General features: G+C 38.8%; 1 protein-coding gene across 11 annotated transcripts in view; it reads right to left on the bottom strand.

Moving 5' to 3' along the window:
- LOC105489041 (estrogen receptor 1) overlaps positions 1 to 24,096 on the bottom strand; it is a 432,743-nt gene that overhangs the window by 357,555 nt on the left and 51,092 nt on the right. The window contains exon 2 of one of the 11 annotated variants that reach the window (XM_071095958.1): positions 13,154 to 16,595. The exons of the other annotated variants lie outside the window; for them this stretch is intronic. The gene's annotated coding sequence lies outside the window, so the exon portion shown is untranslated. The remainder of the gene's footprint in view (positions 1 to 13,153; positions 16,596 to 24,096) is intronic. 11 annotated transcript variants of the gene reach the window in all.

Genomic DNA, 24,096 nt, shown 5'->3' with positions numbered 1-24,096 from the left:
CCAACTAATCAACACTCACCAGCATAGAAGAATGAGACAGATCTCATAAAATCACACACACACACACACACACACACACACACACACATATATAAGGAACCCTATTTACCGATATGTAAGTCCTTTCTGGTTTTAATCAAAGAAATAATGTTGCTTGCTCATAAACAGAATAACTTCAATTAGCAATAATCACTAAGTCCTTAGTTCTTTGGAATTATATTGGCAAGGTTATGAAATCACTTTTTACCATGGAAGTAAAAGGGATCACATACAGTATGTGACCACAGATACTGGTTGCTTTTTTAGTTTAGTTAAATAACTCATACTTTTTTATATAATGTAAATTAACTGCCTGATGAGACTCATCCCCTTTGAACTTGACTGGCTATTTATAGTGGCAATTTTATAATTGAAATAAAAATGTTCTCCTAGAAGAGAAAAGAAGCATGGCTTTCTAAAACTCTATTATAAAAATTACCATTTCTAACTTGAAGAAACTGCATTTTCAGATTTTATCTCTCAAAAAATGACAGATTTTCAAAGTAAACAGCAGGCAGTTAATGAGGGTGATCTAAGGTGCAGGGTGCCAAGGGCAATTCTGGGCATTCTCTCATTGCTCCCAATTCCACATCCTGCTCTGTTTCTTGTCTTCTACTTCACAGTGGACCCATATCATTATGGCTAGCACTTTCTTTCTCTGATTAGTGGGAAAACAGCACTTTCTACTGATGCAGAAATCTGCCGCAGTCTATCAAGACATAACTGTAGATTTAACCTCGATCTTATTCCTGCAAAATGAAGGTAGTCATAATGTAAACACCTTATTCTGTCTCCCTGATGAGGGAGAAAATTATGAAGGTTATTAGAAACCAAAGACCCTGCAACTCAAATCTCAAAGTGATTACATGTCTATTATTCCATGTGGCCAGGATAAAATATGATCCGTATTCCATCGTGAGTAAGCCACGGCCAAGACACCGGGTTAGCATAAACTCTCTGAGGGTTTATATGTGTCTTGTACAAAGGCTTATGTTGGGAACTGACCTGGCACGAGGCAGCGAGAACCTGGCACCATTTCTAACTATCCCTCTTGTGACTCTGTCCCTGGCATCCCTGGGACAAGCAGCTGCCCATGTCCACATTGCTCAAGGTGCCCAGCCAGCCAAGCTCAGTCCTTCCAAAGAATTAAAAGCAAACCCCCCCAAAAAACTTATCTGCACTCAAGTTTCTTTTTCCTTTCTTTTTTTTTTTTTTTTTGTTTTTATTTCTTGAGAGACGGAGTCTTACTCTGTCACCCAGGCTAGTGTACAGTGGCGCGATCTCGGCTCACTGCAACCTCCACCTCCCGGGTTCAAGCGATTCTCCTGCCTCAGCTTCCCAAGTAGCTGGGACTACAGGCATGCGCCACCGCACCTGGCTAATTTTATGTTTTTAGTAGAGACAGGGGTTTCACTATATGTTGGCCAAGCTGGTCTTGAACTCCTGACCTCAAGTGATCCACCGTCTCAGCCTCCCAAACTGCTGGGATTACAGGCATGAGGCACTGCGCCCAGCCTGCACCCACATTTCTATCTGCTAATCAATAATCCCCTGAGCAGATGAACAAGGCACAAAAGAATGAGTGTGCCCCTCACTCTTGAGTGACACAGACTCTTTCCAGAGAAAAGAGGCAAGAAGAATGTCTTTTTTATGATTAGTTTTATGCAAAGATTCTTCTAACAGCAGTTTGGCTAGACAGAGAAAATTATGTCTATTTAATTTAATGACATATTAAAAATTATGCAACAGTGGTCTCAGAGCTAAAAGGAAAACTTAGGATGAATGTTTCACCAGGGAAGACTGGTAAGAATGTCTTCAGGGATACTCTTTATTCTTGCGACCTCAGCATGCCCAGGAAGCACAAGCAGTCTAATTTCTAGTGATGTCAAGACATTCAATACAAGATGTTGTTCCCTCTCCATCCTCCGGGACTACAGCGAACACCAAATGGAAACAATTAATTGTGAAGACACATACTTACGTGTTAATGATTCATGCAGCAAGGCCAAAGTTAGACCCCAAAAAAGAAAGAACTGTCAAAAAGGAGCTAGTGAGGAACTCGAATGGGAGAGATAAGACAGGTGTTGGCCATGGCACCAGCCAGACCTGGAAAAGCTGGAACTCAAGACCCTCTGAGAAGCAGGACACACATGGAGACAGATCAGCTCTGGAAAATGGGAGGCCAGACCAGGGTACAGGATGGTCAGAAAGGGCAGGACCCATGAAGGGACAAGACCAGTCCAACAGGTAGAGGCAGGGAGTTCCCCTCAAGAGTAAAGGGCAAGCAGAGCTTGAGACAGGGGATGTGAAAGCTCGCAGGATGCAGGGATAGAACAGCAGATGGTCAGCCCCAGGGAGTCAAAGGCAGCAGGAAGAGAAGCCCCAGTGCCAGGGCAAGGACTAGGATGCCTGGCCCTGGGAAGACAAACAGGGACTAAGCGGAAGCCCACCCTCTAGGATCTCAGAAATCCAGGGATTGATGTGCATAACAGGAACAGGAACCCCAGAACTGGGCCAGTGGGAGAGGCAGAGACTTGCAGCAGAAACCAAGAAGGAAGCAATGACTAGGGTTAGGGCACAATTCAGAGTGGAGGCAGACCAAGACTAAGGTGATGCTGAGTCACAGGAGGAACAATCCCAAGCTCTTTTTTTTTTTTTTCTTTTTTTCTGCAGAGACGAGGTCTCACTATGTTGTCCAGGCTGATCTCAAACTCCTGGGCTCAACTGATCCTCCCACCTCAGCCTCCCAAAATGCTGGGATTACAGATGTGAGCCACTGCACCCACGCTCTCTTAATTCCTCCTGACTAGAAAGAGCCCTTTGCCACTTTCAGCTTTGTTGCTGATAATTCTATAACCTTGGGCAAGTTACTTAACCTCTCTGAGCTTCAATTTCCCCATCTGTAAATAGGTGAATAGGATCCACCGCACAGGTTTGCCGTGAGGTTCAAATAAGATAATGCGGGTAAACACTTTAGCACAGTCTCTAACACGTGGCAGGGCTCAACAAAAGTCACTTACTTTTCTTTACCCTACTACTTCCAGTTGATTACTACTAAACTCTAGGTGTTTTAAAGATAGGCCCAAGCATTATTAATTCCCCTGTGTACTCTGCTCAGTTCCTGCCACAGTGCCAGGGACACATAGGCCACATATGCTCCATGGTGAATAGAACTCACAATAAATAATGCCTTAGTCCATTCGGACTGATAAAACAAAACACACTATAGACTAGGTGGCTTATAAACAACAGAAATTTACTTCTCATGGTTCTGGAGGCAGGGAAGTCCAAGGCCAAGGCATTGGCAAATTTGGTATCCGGTGAGGGCCTGCTTTCTAGTTCACAGACAGCACCCTCTTGCTGTGTCCCTACGTGCTGGGAAGAGCAAACTAGCTCTCCTAGGCCTCTTTGCTGAGGGCACTAATCTTTTTCTTGAGGGTTCCACTCTCATGGACTAATCACCTCTCAACAGCCCCACCTCCTAATACCATCATCTTGAGAGTTAGCATTTCAACATACAAATTTGGAAGGGACATAAACATTCCATTTATTGCAAATGAACACCAAAAGGAGAGCACAGTGGTTGTGGAATATAAAAGTGTTCATGTGTCATGGCATCCTAATAATTTTTCATTTTGGTGTCTGAAAAACAAATAAGTTTTTATCTGCATGCACTTTTAGCATCACCTTTTCTAGATCAAATCCTGTATTTTAGTACTGGTTTATGTGGTTCACACTAATCTATGTCCATTAAAATCAAGCAGAACTCCAGAGTGGGAAAGCACTTTTGCTGTCTTTTTCTATGGTGTTTTCTAGACAGAGTGGACCCAGGGCACCATCAGACATTCTTTTTGGTAGACAGCGAGGGGTGGAAGGTAGGAAAGAGAATTTTAAAAGGAGGCATATCAAATGTGTGGGTGGGGGGCAGGTATGTTCCTTATGTTATTGTGGTAGTGGTTTAATGATTGTATACATATATCAAAACTTACAAAACTGTACATTTTGAACATCTGCGATTCCTTGTATGTCAACTATACCTCAATAAAGCTGCTAAAAAATCAAAGGTTATAAGTCATTGTACATTTAAGATATCATAAATGAGTTTTGAAAATTATTCAAGGTTTTGGATCAAGCTAAAACACCAAACTACTCAGTGTTTTCTTTTGATGAAAAACTTTCTGATAGACAGATTTAAACATTTTTCAATGTTCAGTTGAACTTTCCATTTACAGGATGTCAGAGTGAACTTTCTTCTTTCTCATATTCACAAATAACAATAATAATAGCTGGAATTATCATTACTTCTATGGGCTGAGAGTGATCTGACCTGTGCACTTTAATGTATTGGATCATTTAATCCTTAGAATCGTACTGTGTAAATAGAACATCATCCTCATTTATAGAGAAGGACACTCAGAGCTAAGGTCCCATGCCACATAAGAGGGAGGACTGGCACTTCAAACCAGGCAGCCTGAGTCCAGAGCCCAAGATTTTAAACACAAAGCTGTAAGAGTGTCCTGATTTGGCTGTGGGAAAAAATCTCCTCTCCCATTGGATACACCCAGTCAAGGTGCTCAGCTTTCCCCCGCCATGGTTGCTGTATTAGTTAGTTTTCACACTGCTATAAAGAACTGCCCAAGACTGGGTAATTTATAAAGAAAAGAGGTTTAATTGACTCACAGTTTCAAATGGCTGGGGAGGTCTCAGACAATTATGGTGGATGGCGAAGGAATAGCCAAGGCACATCTTACGTGGTGGCAGGTGAGAGACAGAGTGAGTAGCGAAGGGGGACGAGCCCCTTATAAAACTATCAGATCTCATGAGAATTCACTCACTATCACAAGAACAGCAAGGGGGGAACTGCCACCATGATCCCATCACCTCCCACCAGATGTCTCCCTAGATAGGTGGGGATTATGGAGATTATAATTCAAGATGAGATTTGGGTGGGGATATAGACAAACCATATCAGTTGCTATTCTGGCTCCTCTTTTTCTTGAGTCTGATTCATCTACTTTTCCCTTTAAAAAAGATACTATATTATAATCAAGTTGGATTTAGTTCAGAAAGTTGCTATTCTGGCTCCTCTTTTTCTTGAGTCTGATTCATCTACTTTTCCCTTTAAAAAAGATACTATATTATAATTAAGTTGGATTTAGTTCAGAAATTTTAAATGCATTTGAAAATTAATGAATCCAGCCGGGCATAGTGGCTCACACCTATAATCCCAGCACTTTGGGAGGCTGAGGCAGGCAGATAACCTGAAGTCAGGAGTTCGAGACCAGCCTGGCCAACATGGGGAAACCCCCTCTACTAAAAATACAAAAATTAGCTGGGCATGGTGGTGTGCACCTGTAATCCCAGCTACTCGGGAGACTGAGGCAGGAGAATCACTTGGACCCAGGAGGTGAACGTTGCAGTGAACTGAGACTGCACCACTGCACTCCAGTCTGGGTGACAGAGCAAGACTCCATCTCAAAAAAAAAACAAAGAAAATTAATGAATGCAATTCACCATATTAAATAAGGGACAATATTCATATGATCATCTCAATAGATATAGAAAAACTGATATATTTACGTAACTTAACTATATATCATTAGCAGCATGTTAATTTCTTAATTTTTATATTACTTCATTTTTCAAAAATTGCTGTTAGCCAAGTTAGGATTAACTACCTGAATCTGATAAATGGTTCTACAAAAATCTGTAGAGCAAACATCATTCATAATGGTGAAAAGTTGAATGTTGCCCTGCGATCAGAAACGAGAAAAGAATACCCACCATCACTTTCTCCTCCCACTGTAGTAAAGGATCCCAGTCAATGCAATAGGTCAAGAAAAAGGAATAAAGTTATGGAGCTGGGAAGAAGAAATAAAAATGTCACTACTCATACATGGCATGTTGTATATTTGGAAAATCCAAAAGAATCCATAGATAAAATTATTATAATTAATAAGTTAAATTAGCAAGTTTGCCAGATACATGGACAATATGCAAAAATCTATTGTATTTCTATGTAGCATCGACAGTTACTGGGCATGGTGGCTGGCGCCTGTAATCCCAGCACTTTGGGAGGCCGAGGCGGTCAGATCATGAGGTCAGGAGATCAAGACCATCCTGACTAACATGATGAAACCCCGTCTCTACTAAAAACACACACAAAAAATTAGCCGGGCGTAGTGGTGGGCACCTGTAGTCCCAGCGACGCGGGAGGCTGAGGCAGGAGAATGGCGTGAACCCGAGAGGCGGAGCTTGCAGTGAGCTGAGATGGCGCCACTGCACTCCAGCCTGGGCGACAGAGAGAGACTCCGTCTCAAAAAAAAAAAAAAAAATTTAATAATAACATAAAAGTGTCAAATACTTAAGAACAAATGTAACCAAAGATTTGCAAGTCCTCTGCATAGAAAACTACACAAACTATAAAAAATAAAGAAAAGTTAAAGGGGGATTAAATAGATGGCGGGATATATTGTAGTCATGGATTGTATGTTCTTTCTCTGCCTAAGTGAGCCAGAATTGGTTTCAGCTCCTTACCACTCAAGCACCCTAACTGGTACAGAGGTTTTAAGTTGAAGGTACCCCCCCACCATACAGCTGATTTCCTTGCCCTCCATTTATCAAACACCCCTGTGGTTTTCCACCTCTTTATTTTTGCTCCAGTCTTTCTTTATCTGCCCAAATCCACTCATCCAGCACAAGCTCACCTTTTTATGAGTTCTTCCTGTGCCACTCAGTTTAAATTCACTTCTTTTGCCTTGAACTCAATAGCAATTTTTCACATGCAATTAATCTTAATAATATTTGCAAGCGCCTATGTTGATCGTCTGTAAATATTTGTTATTTAACCTTTCTCAATTCATCTCTCCCAGTAGAATGTTCCCTCCAAGAGGACAAAATTCAGACCTTATATTTCTGTTTCACTCTCTGGTAATGCCTTTCATGTGGGAAATCCTCAATATGCATTTACAAATGTGATTTGTTTTGGAAGCAATATGTTGCTGCAATTACTGGATTAAAAATTAGATGACACTTTGGCTCAAGCCAAGTAGATGCAATAGTCCCAGATCTAAGACATCTAAGATTTATATGCTTTTTTCCTATTAATTAGAACAGGGTGACAAACAATGATCCTGGGAGCCTCACCAATTCTCAAGAATTTACTCAGAAAACCAATAATTGGAGACTTTACCAAGAAACTCTATAGGCTCAAATCAAAGAACATAGACTTAAGATTTCCTAGAAAAACAAACAAAAAGATTTAAGATTTTTAAAAATAAATCCTATGTCCTTGAAGTATTACAATACTAGAGGGACACTATTACATTTACAACCACCCTCCACCCCCCACAACCACATGACCTCAAAACACATCAATGATGTTTGGCAAACACAAAAGCTAAGCTCCAATCAACAAATATCACTAAAAGTAGATCAACCACTGTGGGAGGAATAATGGGTTTAATGAGTTGTCATAGAGAATACTCTGCAATTCCTTAATCAGAGGCCAGAGGTGGGAGAATGTTAACAAATGTATAGTAGAAAGGCTTCCATGGGATCACACACAAAATGAAAGATCTTATCTTTTTAAATACTTGACTCTGACTTTGAAATACAAAGGAAAATACATAGAATGTCAACGAATGTGTTCCCTAATTTAATGTGCTGACAATACAGGATAAAATACCTGAAATGCAGAAACTTAACTCTTAAAATGACCAAATAAAAGCATATTTTATAGGTTACCTGAGATTCCTAGCAGGTGAATTATGAAAAAGATCCATAAATTGGCATTGGATGTTACCATCTGTAATAACTCTGGATTTAAATCTGAAAATAAAAAAGCAGGAATACAGACCAGGATGGACCCAGGACAACCACTAACACTACTAATGCTGGGCGGATTTTCCCCACCTCACAAAAATCTGTCTTCAGGATGGAGTTGGCTTAGCCAAGAGCACATGCAACCATTCGTTTCACAGACAGTGGCCCAAAAGAGATACAAGAGGTTCTTCATCTTGTAAATTCCTCCAGCAGAAGCAGAAGTGAAGTAAGAGTGTGTGTGCGCGTGTGTGTGTGTGTGTGTGTGTGTGTGTGTGTGTGTGATTGTTTGGGTGTGTGACTGTTTGGGTGTCTATTGTTCAGGTTACAAGCATCATACAGTGATCCTTGACTGTCCAATCACATTTCTGTGTGTGTATCTCTAGGGTAATCAGGTGGGGACCTAATCCTTTAAATGCCAGTTTCTGAAGGTCCTTTCTCTTGGACTTACTAGTTTCCTCAGATAACACCCCTCCAACCCCTCCAAACTCCTTCATGGGTTGTATGAACTTTCCTGTCAGTCTGGAGGAAGGAGTGGCTAGGGTTTGTCCCAACTAAACATGATAGCCTTCACTTCATTTCTGTTTTCAGGGAGCCATTTACCCCTCTCTCCTAAATAGTAGAGGAATTAGAAACTAGGAAGGTATTTGTGGATCTAATTGCTCCTTTTAAAGACTTTACACCAATTCTGCTTTCAGCCCCAGCCTACCCCCAGCCTTTAGAGGCATCTGTCGCTTCTAGATCCCAAGCCTATCTGGAGACCCGTCGTTAGATGGGCTCGCTGCTCATGCCCTTGCTCCACAGGCGTGGGTTCCACCGGAACTGCTCTGCTAAGCCTTCCACTTTCTAGAATTCCAGTGTTACTCCAGCTTGCTTTTGTCTCCTATCCCATCTGCTTTGTGCCTATGCCTTTTTCATTCCTTTACTGTCATTTTATTTTTTAGAAAATTTTATAGATTTAGGGGGTACCAGGGCTGTTTTTTTTTTTTTGTTTTTTGGTTGGTTTTCCCCAGATGCAGTCTTGCTCTGTCACCCAGGCTGGAGTGCAGTGGCACGATCTCGGCTCACTGCAACCTCTGCCTCCCAGATTCAAGCAATTCTCCTGCCTCAGCCTCCCGAGTAGCTGGAATTACAGGAATGCACCACCACGCCCGGCTAATTTTTGTATATTTATTAGAGACGGGGTTTCACTATCTTGGCCAGGCTGGTCTCGAACTCCTAACCTCAGGTGATCCGTCTACCTTGGCCTCCCAAATTGCTGGGATTATAGGTGTGAGCCACGGTAACCCAGCCACAAGCGCTGTTTTGTTACATGGATATATAGTAGAGTGGTGAAGGAGCCATTAGATCCATAGATACCGTCCTAGTTTCCAAGTCTTTTACCGTTTAGTGGAGAGGGGTAAATGTCTCCCTGAGAAGACAGAAATGAAATGAAGGCTATCAGGTTCAATGGGGGAAATTCCCTGACCCCTCCTGCCTCAAGACGACAGCAAGGCTTGTACCACCCACGCAGGAGTTTGGAGGAGTGGCAACTGAGGAAACTAAATTTCCTCTCAGTTTCCGAAGAGGAAGCAGAGCGAAATTAATCACAGGAATAATGTACATTGTACCCATCAACTAATTTGTCATCCCTCACCTCCCTCTTCCCTTCCCACCCCTCAGAGTCTCCAGTGTTTATTATTCCACCGTCTATGTCCATGTGTACACACTATTGATTAATAGCTCCCACTTGTGAGGACAGGTCTTTGTGGTCATTTTAGTAATGTTTTCAAAGAAGTAGATTTTAGAAGTCTAAACAGGAGCTTCTGGTTATATTTTATAGTAATGTAAAGGGCATCTCTCTAATTAAACAATTCCATATGCTCAATGCCCACCACACCATTATCCCCTTCCAAATACGTAGATCAAAACATATGATACGTTGCTTTTATGTACATTGAAAACAAAACAATATCTTTCAGATGAATAATGAAGTTCTTTATAAACCCTGAACCTCTCTAACCTTTCAGGTATTATACATTGTTTCCACTTCAGTACGATGACCTGTAGCCTACATTACAGCCACATTTATAGGAGTTTTCTGGAAGTAGAGAAAGGCTTCTAATAAATATTATGACATTTAGTTAGCTTACAAGTTCTGATCATCTGCCTCCCAAAACTCCTTTACATCACATTATCATGCACTGGCTCAGAAAATGAATTAGCTTTAAATAGGATTTTGCCCCAGTGGCTATATGCAAAGCTGTAAGCCACTTGTGATCATTACTGTTTTAAGGAAAGACAGTGGTTTTGGAGACTCTCAGCCATGTCGGTGCACATGTTCTTGCTTCCTCTTTCACGCCAGCAGCACCAGTTTTCCCACACAAGAACAAAGCTTTGGGCAGTTTTTCCTCTTCTTCCACTATCTTTGCCCCTATCTACCTTTTTCTGATTGTCACTGCTCCCTCCCTAAGCCAGGCTCTTTCCAATCTAATCCTCTTCTTCCATGAGGGACTTCTCAATGAAATCCTTGCTTTCACCATGTTTCTTCCTTGTTCAAGGACTTCTAATGACTGTCTCTCACCTACAGAGAGAAGCCAAAGCTTCTGAGCAGGCAGGTATGTTCCCCCATCGGTGCACACAATCAGTGCTGAAGCACAAGCCTTCTCTCCTCCCAGGCACCTGAATACTCCGTGCTCACTCCAAAAGGACTGATCCCGCGCTCAGGGGCTGTCTCCATCCACCTAGGTATACCCTTCCTGACCTCAATTATTCCCAACAATGTTCCAAGGTCCTGACTATAATCTGCCTCCGTAACAAGACTTTCCCAGTACCTCTGGGGCAGATCAATCTCTTAGGAAATTAATCTGTCACCATCTGTTGGAAAGCAAATCACACTTTGCCTGGTATCACTTGACTAGTTTACTTGTCTGTGGACTTGCTTCAAATAAAATGAAACAAATTGGCAGGTACATCCAGCTCCCTGAGGAACCACTACAATGCAATGTACATTTGTTTAACAAATATTTGGTGGACGAATGAATTGTTTTTGAAAAAGAATGAAATCTTGTTGAATGGCTATGCCAAAAGCCCATGGTTGCAACTGTAAATCAATTTGTCTGATACACTGAATTTCTGGAAAGGAGAGGTGGGGATCTTCCCAGCATCTCTTACAGTATCTTATTCTCCCAGCTTTGGGCACACTGCCTAGGCTCAAGAGGACACTCAACATAGGTGATAAACAGATGAATGAAAATCTTTAGCATCTTCCTTTCCAAACATTCTAGTCCCATGATTTGCAAAGACTTGGAGGGTCTGTTCTGCTTTTGCTACCAAAAATTTCTTTTTCTAATTTTAAAATACCAGCAGATGTACTTACAAGGCCCTATCCTCTTCTATCTCCCCAGGAATCTCGCTCCATCAATTATCCATCATGTTCTGTATCACAGCCAAAATGCTCTTTCTAAACCCACATCTGATTTTTGTTATTTCTGTCTTGGTAGCCTGACAGGTCATTCCAAACCCTTGAGTGATCTGTGTACTCCCAGTCTCTCCAGAGAGCCCTGGATTCTAGCCATAACGAACCACTTACAATGCCCCAAACTTGCCAAGTCCTATCTTGTTACCCAAATGGTTCTTGTTGCCTCTTTCCTGAAGACTCACCTCCAACATGTTGCATTAGTCCTTCAAATAAACATCTATGAATCCTTTAAAATTCAGCTCCAATATCACCTCCTCCTGAAAGACTTCGTTGGACAGAGTTAAATTCTTGTGCCTTTGTTTCCATAGTACTTTAATGATGTGGCAAATGTAAGACTTATTTCAATCCTATAAATTATTTGTTTGTGTCTCTCACTATACTGTAAGCCCATACTAGGAGATATGTTGCATTGATGTTTACATGTTCTCTTTATATTACCAGCACCTACCATAGTGTCTGACACTTAATAAATGGTTTCATTGATTAAATAATTACCTTTATAAAGTAACATGAAATTCAAAAGAAAGCAAAGAATGCAAACCGCTAAAAGTTCATTATGTCCTTACAAGGACAAAAGTAAATTATGTCCTCACGTCCTTCATGTCTTGGCTCAAATGTATGTTAAACAGCCTAAAAACAAAATTGGTGTTTTATTCCAAAAACTTATTAAAGAATTCTTCCTATATTTAAATTTATCCAATTATATCTTTTCATGTAACACTTCTCCAAGTGTATCCCAAAGAATACTATAAAAGCAATCATACTAGTTGTTTTTTAAAGGGTTGCATGATCAAAAAGCTTGGAAAAAATTGGGGTAAATAAGTTAATAAAGGTTTTTCTAATACAAACTTCCCAAAGGCTTTAATGTGCTAATCTGCACTGTAAATCTCTTAAGAAGCACAAAATTTGCAGCATTTTTCTAAACTTATTTGAACTTTTGCAATAGAGCATCTTGTGGAATTCATTTAGAAAATACTACTTGCTATATACCTGTTTAAACATAAGTCCTTTGCTCATTTAAACATAGAGTGACAGCAAAGCATGAAGGCAAAAGAGGGAATATTAAAGTATAGTACTTACTGGCTATGCAGATGATCCTAAACTTATTTAACCTCTCTGGGCCTCAATTTTCTTACCTTAGGAAATGAAGTTCATGATACTTGTTTCAGCAGGCAGATTGCACAGTTTGAATAAAATGCTAGAGGTAGAAAACTCAGCATATTGCCAGACACATGATAAGGGAAAAGTAAATGGTAGATATAGAAAATTAGCAACTTAATTTATCACCTTGTAACCTTACACTGACAAAAAAAAAAAAAAAAAAAAAAGAGCCAATAGATTACCCAGATCATAAAATTTCGTAATATTCTGCCCTTTCTTTATTATTATCAAGCACTAAGTTTTGACCTTGCATTCTGTCTGAAAGCTGCTAGTTTAGTCATGTAGCTAGTTGAATCATGTTTCTAAACAGACTAGTATCCTAAGTCAAATATTCCTGCCCTTTCAAACCTTAAAGGAAAATACATAAATATACTCAGTTGCTAATGTGAACATCTTCCTATCTCAGTAGCTCAGTAGTAGGGAGAAATCTATAATTTTCTGTGGCTCCTTTACAACTCTTTTCTCTACTGGTTAATGAAAAGGGAAGAAAAGTTCATAAAACAAAATTTTCCTAGTGATCTAAGGGAAGATCACCATATTAATCTGCTCGCCAATTAAGTTTTCACATGAAAGTGAATTGTAGAGATAGTATGAAAACAATTCTGAGAAAGTTTTCAGTTGCATTCATCCGAAGCATTACCCTTTGAACTCCCCAGTCAAAAAGCAGTTTACCTGCCCCAGCACCTCCTGAGTCCTCCAATCTTTTCTCCCTTGCTGGGCTCCAAGCACAATGGACTCCAGTGATTCTCCATTCTCTCAGAAATGCTCCCACCTTAAGGCTTAGCACTGGCTCTTTCTTCTGCCTGGAAATTCCTTCCCTGGATAGCGACTGTCTCACTTCCTCATGTCCTTCATGTCCTGGCTCAAATGTTCTCAGGAAGGCTTATCTTGACAGTACTCTTGCACCCTTCCTCCACACCCACACAGCCAATCTGCCTTGCCTGGCTCGACCTTTGCTCTTTCCTGTAGCATTTACCACCTTTTGACACCTAGACCTACTTAAGTTTATTGTTAATCATCTGCCTGCCTCCACAACAAGATGTAAATTCTAGACCACAAGGTGTAAACTCTACACGGCAAGATGTAAACAATGGCAAGATGTTGGTCTAGGTTGTTTACTGATGGAGCTGAGCATCCAGAACACTACTTTGACATAGTAAAAGCTCAGTATTTTTTTGGTTGAATGGATACTATAAATTGGATTGTATCTAGATTGCAGGTGAAGGCAGAGCTTGATGAAAGGGACGTGATGAAGGGAAGAATGAGGAACTACCAAGATTGGGGTGCTTTTCTTCTTTCCTCACCTCCAACTGATTTAGGGTGTTTCTCCCACTCCCTAAGAAGTGGAGGAAGAAAAGAACAGCTAAGATAAGAGAGAAGAGGGGAGTGTAATGGTAAGAGGAGAAAGAGAAAAGGTACAGCCACAAATGGGCACTCATCTGAAAACAGGGAGAACAAAGTTGAAGGTTTCCAACCGGACTCTGAGCAGCATTCCACTCTGCCCTGCTCTCCTTTTCTCTTGTTGAAATTGAAACTAACTAAAAGATATTTTTAAGGCCTAATAAAACTGCATGATTTAAACAGACATCACTAATTGTCAGCAAACAACAAGGATTTTCTGGGGCACCATAACCTATTTTTCAGTCATTTAGATAGTAAAACCACTCCTTCACCTCTACATTCAGCCCATTGTCAAGGACAGATGTGATTTCTTTTTATCTCAGTCCTTGTATAATTTTTCACACTAATATAATATTTTAGTAAAAGGTGGAAAGGGAAAAATCTCATGCGTGGTTTCAAAATGAGAAGCCCAACTCCTTGGTCACCAAAAATAATTCATTATTTAATTAACTTGCCAAGACTTCTTATTTGCTTAGTAAATGTTAGTCTCTGTGCCTGTGCTGAAGCATTAAAATGGTAAGTTGTGACTCTTGGTTATAATTTAGTGCAGTGTTTTTCACTTATGTTCCTTCTCCAGAGAGAACCTTCCAGATGTGGTTGACTTCCTCAAGACAATTTCTTATTACTAATTCATAGACAAGAAGGTATATCTTTTGTATATTCTCACCAAACAAGATTTTTAATTGAATTTTATTTTCCCATTTTATATTTTGAATAGACTTTCGTATATTTTTCAAATACAAAGCGTTATACCATTTTGTCACAATGTTTTCGTTCACTTATTCATTCATGCATCAGATGTCTATTGAGTGCTACTAGATGCTGGCTAGGTGATATGGTTAAAATGGTGAGGAATAAGGAAAATGTTGTCTTAAATTGTATGTGCAACACCAACAAAGAGCTCCTCCACACTCCCCAGCACCTTTGCTCCTTGAGAATTACTAATTTAGTATAACATATAAATTTAGTATTGAATTCCATCTAAAACTCTTGTGTATATGATTTTTCAAAACACAGTTATTCCTATTCTCATTCTTAAATTTTATTAATTCAATCAGTTATCCAATTCAATTATCTAATTCTTAAATTTAATTTCTTATTATTATAAAAATCATACATGATTAATATGGAAAATTTGGAAAATGTAAAAAAGTAGAAGAAGCAAAGATGTTTCATTCATAACCCTACCACCAGGGTCAACCAATAATAATGGTTTAAGACATTTTTTCCTTCCGGTTTTATTCCTTTTGCTGGATTAGCTTTACACTAAAAAGAAACATAGCAAGAAAGCCAATATGAAGAAAATTAATCCTATGGAAAAACCTAACACAAGATCTAAATAATGTAGAAATATATCATGTACTTGGATTACAAGATACTATTGCAAAACTGTCAAATCATTAGGACATACCTATAACTTCATTACAACCATAAACCAACTATGCTTTACTCTTACTTGTTTATAGTCTTTTTTAATAAAGCTGAAGAAAATTAATTTAAAATAAATATGGAAGACTGAAGGTTGAAAACCAGACCAAGGGGCAAGATGACCAAATAGGAACAGCTCCAGTCTGCAGCTCCCAGTGAGATCAATGCAGAAGACAGGTGATTTCTGCATTTCCAACTGAGGTACTCAGCTCATCTCACTGGGACTGGTTAGACAGTGGGTGCAGCCCACGGAGGGCGAGCCGAAGCAGGGTGTGGCATTGCCTTACCCAGGAAGCCCAAGGAGTCAGGGAACTCCCTCCCCTAACCAAGGGAAGCCCGTGAGGGACTGTGCCCTAAGGAACAGTGCACTCTGGCCCAGATACTACTCTTTTCCCATGGTCTTTGCAACCCACAAACCAGGAGATTCCCTTGGGTGCCTACACCTCCAAGGTCTTGGGTTTCAAGCAAAAACTGGGCAGGCATTTGGTCAGACACTGAGCTAGCTGCAGGATTTTTTGTTTTTCATACCCCAGGGGCTCCTGGAATGCCAGCGAGAGAGAACCATTCACTCCCCAGGAAAGGGGGCTGAAGCCAGGGAGCCAAATGGTCTAGCTCAGTGGATCCCACCCCCACAGAGCTCAGCAAGCTAAGATACATGAGCGTGAAATTCTTGTTGCCAGCACAGCAGTCTGAACTTGACCTGGGACACTCAAGCTTTGTCGGGGGAGGGGCATCCACCATTACTGAGGCTTGAGTAGGCAGTTTTCCCCTCAGGGTGTAAACAAAGCCACCAGGAAGTTCGAACTCAGCAAAACCACTGTAGCCAGACTGTCTCTCTAGATTCCTGCTCACTGGGAAGGGCATCTCGAAAGAAAGGCAGCAGTCCCAGTCAGGGGCTTATAGATAAAACTCCCATCTCCCTGGGACAGGGCACCTGGGGGAAGGGACAGCTGTGAGCACAACTTCACCAGATTTAAACATTCCTGCCTGCTGGCTCTGAAGAGAGCAATGGATCCCCCAGCACAACATTTGAGCTCTGCTAAGGGACAGACTACCTGCTCAAGTGGGTCCCAGACTCCCATGCCTCCTGACTGGGAGACACCTTCCAGCAGGGGTGGACAGACACCTCATACTGGAGAGCTCTGGCTGGCATCTGGCAGGTGCCCCTCTGGGACAAAGCTTCCAGGGGAAGGAATAGGCAGCAATCTTTGCTGTTTTGCAGTCTCCGTTAGTGATACCCAGGCAAACGGGGTCTGGAGTAGACCTCCAGCAAACTCCAGCAGACCTGCAGTAGAGGGGCCTGACTGTTAGAAGAAAAACTAACAAACAGAAAGGAATAGCATTAACATCAACAAAAAGGACATACACACAGAAACCCCATCCAAAGGTCACCAACATCAAAGACCAAAGGTAGATAAATCCACAAAGATGAGGAAAAACCAGTGTAAAAAGGCTGACAATTCCAAAAACCAGAACACCTCTTCTCCTCCAAAGGATGACAACTCCTCGCCAGCAAGGGAACAAAACTGGATGGAGAATAAGTTTGATGAGTTGACAGAAGTAGGCTTCAGAAGGTGGGTAATAACAAACTCCTCTGAGCTGAAGAAGCATGTTCTAACCCAAGGCAAGGAAGCTAAGAACCTTGAAAAAAGGATAGAGGAATTGCTAACTACAATAACAAGTTTAGAGAAGAACATAAATGACCTGAAATGATGGAACTGAAAAACACAGCACAAGAACTTTATGAAGCATACACAAGTATCAATAACTGAATCAATTAATCAGAAGAAAGGATATCAGAGATTGAAGATCAACTTAATGAAATAAAGCATGAAGACAAGGTTAGAGAAAAAAGAGTGAAAAGGAATGAACAAAGCCTCCAAGAAATATGGGACTATGTGAAAAGACCAAACCTACATTTGATTGATGTACCTGAAAGTGACAGAGAGAATGGAACCAAGCTGGAAAACACTCTTCAGGATATCATCCAGGAGAATTTCCCCAACCCAAGACAGGCCAACATTCAAATTCAGGAAATACAGAGAACATCACAAAGATACTCCTCGAGAAGAGCAACCCCAAGACACATAATCATCAGATTCACCAAGGTTGAAATGAAGGAAAAAATGTTAAGTGCAGCCAGAGAGAAAGGTCGTGTTACCCACAAAAGGAAATCCATCAGACTAACAGCAGATCTCTCTGCAGAAACCTTGCAAGCCAGAAGAGAGTGGGAGTCAATATTCAACATTCTTAAAGAAGAGAATTTTTAACCCAGAATTTCATATCCAGCCAAACTAAGCTTCATAAGTGAAAGAGAAATAAGATCCTTTACAGACAAGCAAATGCTGAGAGATTTTGTCACCACCAGGCCTGCCTTACAAGAACTCCTAAAAGAAGCACTAAATATGGAAAGGTAAAACCGGTACCAGCCACTGCAAAAACATACCAAATTGTAAAGACTATCAACACTCTGAAGAAACTGCACCAACTAACGGGCAAAATAACCAGCTAGCATCATAATGGCAGGATCAAATTCACCCATAACAATATTAATCTTAAATGTAAACGGATTAAATGCCCCAATTAAAAGACACAGACTGGCAAACTGGATAGAGTCAAGACCCATTGGTGTGCTGTATTCAAGAGACCCATATCACATGCAAAGACACACATAGGCTCAAAATAAAGGAATGGAGGAAGATTTACCAAGCAAATGGAAAGCAAAAAAAAAAAAAGCAGGGGTTGCAATCCTAGTCTCCGATAAAATAGACTTTAAACCAACAAAGATCAAGAAAGACAAAGAAGGGGATTACATAATGGTAAAGGAATCAATGCAACAAGAAGAGCTAACTATCCTAAATATATATGCACCCAATATAGCAGCACCCAGATTCATAAAGCAATTTCTTAGAGACGTACAAAGAGACTTAGACTCCCACACAATAATAGTGGGAGACTTTAACACCCCACTGTCAATATTAGACAGATCAATGAGACAGAAAATTAACAAGGATATTCAGGTCTTGTACTCACCTCTGGACCAAGCAGACCTAATAGACATCTACAGAACTCTCCACTCTAAATCAACAGAATATACATTCTTCTTAGCACCACATCACACTTATTCTAAAACTGACCACATAATTGGAAGTAAAACACTCCTCAGCAAATGCAAAAAAACCAGAAATCATAACAAACCGTCTGTCAGACCACACTGCAATCAAATTAGAACTCAGGATTAAGAAACTCACCCAAAACCACACAACTACGTGGAAACTAAACAACCTTCTCCTGAATGACTACTGGGTAAACAACAAAATTAAGGCAGAAATAAATAAGTTATTTGAAACCAATAAGAACAAAGACACAATATACCAGAATCTCTGGGACACAGCTAAAGCAGTGTTTAGAGGGAAATTTATAGCACTAAATGCCCACAAGAGAAAGTAGGAAAGATCTCAAATTGACACTCTAACATCACAATGAGAAGAACTAGAGAAGCAAGAGGAAACAAATTCAAAAGCTAGCCGAAGATAAGAAATAACTAAGATCAGAGCAGAACTGAAGAAGATACAGACACAAAAAAACTTCAAAAAAATCAGTGAACCTAGGAGCTGGTTTTTTGAAAAGATTAACAAAACAAACAGACAAACAGAGAGCTAAATCATGAGTGAACTTCCATTCACAATTGCTACAAAGAGAATAAAATACGTAGGAATACAACTTACAAGGGAAGTGAAGGACCTCTTCAAGGAGAACTATAAACCACTGTTCAAGGAAATAAGAGAAGACACAAAGAAATGGAAAAACATTCCATGCTCTTGGATAGGAAGAATCAATATCATGAAAATGGCCATACTACCCAAAGTAATTAATAGATTCAATGTTATCCCCATCAAGCTACCATTGACTTTCTTCACAGAATTAGAAAAAACTACTTTAAATTTCATATGGAACCAAAAAGAACCAAATTTCACATAGAACCAAAAAAGAGCCCATATAGCCAAGAAAATCCTAAGCAAAAAGAAAGCTGGAGGGATGATGCTACCTAACTTCAAACTATACTACAAGACTACAGTAACAAAAACAGCATAGTACTGGTACCAAAACAGATATATAGACCAATGGAACAGAACAGAGGCCTCAGAAATAATGCCACACATTACAACCATCTGATCTTTGGCAAATCTGACAAAAACAAGCAATGGTGAAAGGATTCCCTATTTAATAAATGGTGTTGGGAAAACTGGCTAACCATATGCAGAAAACTGAAACTGGATCCCTTCCTTACACCTTATACAAGAATTAACTCAAGATTAAAAACTTAAATGTAAGAACCAAAACCATAAAAACCCTAGAAGAAAACCAAGGCAATACCATTTAGGACACAAGCACGGACAAAGACTTAATGACTAAAACATCAAAAGCAATGGCAACAAAAGGCAAAATTGACAAATGCGATCTAATTAAACTAAAGAGCTCCTGCACAGTAAAAGAAATTATCATCAGCATGAACAGGCAACCTACAGAATGGGAGAAAATTTTTGTAACCTTTCCATCTGACAAAGGGCTAATATCCAGAGTCTACAAGGAACTTAAACAAATTTACAAGAACACAAAAAAACAATCCCATCAAAAAGTGGGTGAAGGATATGAACAGACACTTCTCACAGGAAGACATTTGTGCGGCCAACAAACATATGAAAAAAAGCTCATCATCACTGGTCATTAGAGAAAGGCAAATCAAAACCACAAATAGATACCATCTCATGCCAGTTAGAATGGTGATCATTAAAAAGTCGGGAAACAACAGATGCTGGGGAGGATGTGGAGAAATAGGAATGCTCTTACACTGTTGGTGGGAGTGTAAATTAGTTCAACCATTGTGGAAGACAGTGTGGTGATTCCTCAAGGATCTAGAACTAGAAATACCATTTGACCCAGCAATCCCATTAGTAGGTATATACCCAAAGGATTATAAACCATTCTACTCTAAAGACACATGCACATGTATGTTTATTGCAGCACTATTCACAATAGCAAAGACTTGGAACCAACCCAAATGTCCATCAATGATAGACTGGATAAAGAAAATGTGGCACATATACACCATGGAATACTATGCAGCCATAAAAAACGATGAGTTCATGTCCTTTGTAGGAACATGGATGCAGCTGGAAACCATCATTCTCAGCAAACTAACATAGGAACATCAAACCACACACCACACTCATAAGTGGGAGTTGAACAATGAGAACATATGGACACAGGGAGGGGAACATCACACACCAGGGCCTGTCAGGGGGTGGGGAGCTAGGGGAGGGATAGCATTACGAGAAATACCTAATGTAGATGACGGGTTGATGGGTGCAGCAAACCACCATAGCATGTTTATACCTATACTGTAACAAACCTGAACGTTCTGCACATGTATCACAGAACTCCAAGTGTAATAATTTTTTTAAAAATTCAATTTACCATAATTTTATTGACCTTTTCTTTACAGAAATTTTTGCTTTTGTGGTCAAAAAGTGGTCAACTCTTGGCAATTTCATATGGTTCAAGCTAATATTTTGCAGCTATGTTGCTGATGGTTGTTGGTTCAGGTTTGTTACGTTTTTCTGATATATTGTGTGATAAACATTTTTTACTTTAAAGTCTATTTCACCTGCCATTTATATGGTTAGAGCATCTTTATTTTGATCAGTATTTTTAAAATGTAATCCATATATCTTTCTTCCGATTAAATCCTATTTGGACTGAAAAAAAAAAGGAAAACCAGGTCAGTATTATAAATAATATTAATGAGTGGGGAGCATCAAACTTGCCAAATGTTAAAATGGACTATACAGCTATTATAATCAAAGCAATATGTCTCAGGCCTGGCAACAAATAAATAGATTAGTGGATTAGAGAAAAGAATTTTTAAAATTGATGCTAATGTAATTTAATTTATTGGAGAAAAGATTATTTAACATGTGATGTTCAAACAATTGGTCCTTTATATAAAAAGAGATGCAGTTGAGCCTTCCACTTTTATATAAAAAAATTCCAGATGTAAAAAACACTAAATGTTAAAAATAATAAAATAAAAAATAGAAATTTTTAGAAGAAAATTTTAGAAAATAGGAGGTGGGAAGACTTTTTGAAGTAAGATAGGAAATTCAGAATATGTATAGGAAGAAAAATTTTATTTCATACAATTATTTTTTAATTTTGTAGCAGAAAATTACAAAAGTAAAATCAAAGGAGAAATTATTGATGGGGTAAGATTTAGCAATTCACTGACCAAAAAAAAAAAAAAACTACAGAAAAAATGCTCAGCATCACTATAATCATCAGAAAATGGAAATTAAAACCGCAATGAGATATCATCTCATATCTGTTAGAATGGCTGTTATGAAAATGACAAAAGATTAAAAGTGTTAGCAAGGATGGGGAGTAAAGAGAACCTTTGCACACTCTTGGTGGGAAGGTATGTTAGTACAGCCGCTATGGAAAACAGTATGGAGTAATCACACAATTACCGAATGATTCAGCAATCCCACTACTGGGTATATGCCCAAAGGGAATGTCTTCAGTATATCAAAGCCATATCTGCACTCCCATATTTATTACAGCATTATGCATAATAGTTAAGAAGCAGAATCAATCTAAGTATCCATCAACAGATGAATGGATAAAGAAAATATCGTATATGTTCACAGTGGAATACCATTCAGACTTAAAAATAGAGAAAAATATTGTCATTTGCAACAACATGGATGAACCTAGAGCACATTATGAGCACATTATATTAAGCGAAATAAGCCAGGCACAGAAAGACAAATACCAAATGACCTCATTATATGTAGAATCTAAAAAAGTTGATCTCATAGATGTAGAGAGTAGAATGGTGGTTACCAGGGCTGGGGCAGTCGGGGGCAGATGGGTGGGAGGCAAGGGTTGGAAAGACGTTGGCCAAAGGATGCAAAACTTCAGTTAAATAGGAAGAGTAAGTGTAAGGATCCATTGTACAACATGGTGACTATAGTTAATAACAATATATTATAGTCTTGAAAAATGCTGAGAGGTTTTAAGTGTTCTCACCACAAAAATGATAACTTCATGAGGTAATGCATATGTTAATTAGCTATATTTAGCCATTCCACAATGTGTGTGTATATATATCTCGATATGATATATTGAGATATACGTATACCTCAAAACATCATATTATACACAATAAATACATACAACTTTATCTGCCAAGTTTTAAAATCTATAATATTCAAAGAACTTTTACAAATTTTTGATAAGAGAAAAGCAACTATATAAGGGAGAAATAGGTCAAGGATATCCATTGGTAATTGACAGATAAGAAAATCCAAAGGAACAACAATAATGTGAAAAGATGCTTAAGCTCATTAGAAGTCAAGAAAATGAAAAAAAAATTAACAATGCTTACTCATTAGATCAGCAAGGATTAGAAAGCAGGGAAATAGGAGTACTAGTGAGGAAAATGATGCTCTCAAACATCACTAGTGGGACTGTGATTTGCTATATTATTTTTAGAAAATAATATGAAAAAACCATAAAAATGTAAAGATACACATGCCTTTTAAACCAGCAATTCTACTCCTGGGACTTAAACACCATAAAAATAAAACCCCCAATTACTAAGAATATGTATCTAAGAATATTTGTAATGACAGCATTTTTTTATATGTTGAAAACTTTTCACAACAGAGTATCAGTTGAAAGCAGATTACTTGAATAAATTATAGTAAATTCATGCTGCACGCAACTACTGAAAAGAATGAGATAGAGCTATAAGATTTATCAGAATCTTTAAGATATATTGCAAAGTGAGAAAACCAAGATACAGAGTAATACACACACACGTATATATTATGTATATAACCTTATCCCACAATTTATGATAAAGAGGGACCATTGCCCTGAAAATCAGTGCATGTGTAAATATTGGGTTGAGTGAGCATGGAGCAAAGAATAGAGGATACACATCAACCTGTATTTATTGGTTTCTCTGAAGGGGTACAGAACAAGAAAAGAGAAAGGAAAAAGGGAGGGAAAAAAAAACCCAAAATCTCTGTAACATAATAGAAAATATGCATTGCACAATAACAAGAGAAAATGTAAAAAATAAAATTCTATCTGTTAAATTAATGGAAATTACCTATTATATTTAATAATAGAATAAGTTCATAGACAAGGACTATAAGGGGCATAGCCAAATAAAATCATGATTTGATTTCTAGACGTGATTTTGAAAATTTTTGCTTGGAATTTTTAAATAGAACTTCTACAATATAATCATGTTTTAAAAGGAAGTAAAAAAAAAAATCTGGCAATACTTCTTAAGGACTTTATAAAGAACTTTTCCCCTTGACATTCTATTTCCACTTTTTGGAATTACTCTTAAGGAAATAAACAGATGTGGACCACAATCCTTGTTAAAACACCTAAGTAGTGTAAATAAATTCTAATGTTAAATAAAATCTACAACATACAACAATATTTCAATTTGCAAAATATATACCTGTGTGTGTATCTATTTTATGCATATATTTTATGTATAAATATAATGTGTATATATACATATATATAATAGATATTACAAACAGAAATTGTGTGGTATCTTGGATTTTTATTAATTATATTGTGGGAATATTTTCTGTTTTTTAATTTTCATATATACTCAAATATGTATACCTATACACATACATATTGCTAACAAAAAGATGAAAAGAAAATGTACTAAAATATTGTTAGTGATTATCTAT

Source organism: Macaca nemestrina, chromosome 5, assembly GCF_043159975.1.
Source record: "Macaca nemestrina isolate mMacNem1 chromosome 5, mMacNem.hap1, whole genome shotgun sequence".
In the NCBI taxonomy this organism is placed as follows: domain Eukaryota; kingdom Metazoa; phylum Chordata; class Mammalia; order Primates; family Cercopithecidae; genus Macaca; species Macaca nemestrina.
Note: the sequence above shows the minus strand (reverse complement) of the source record. Positions and strands in the feature narration are given on the sequence as shown.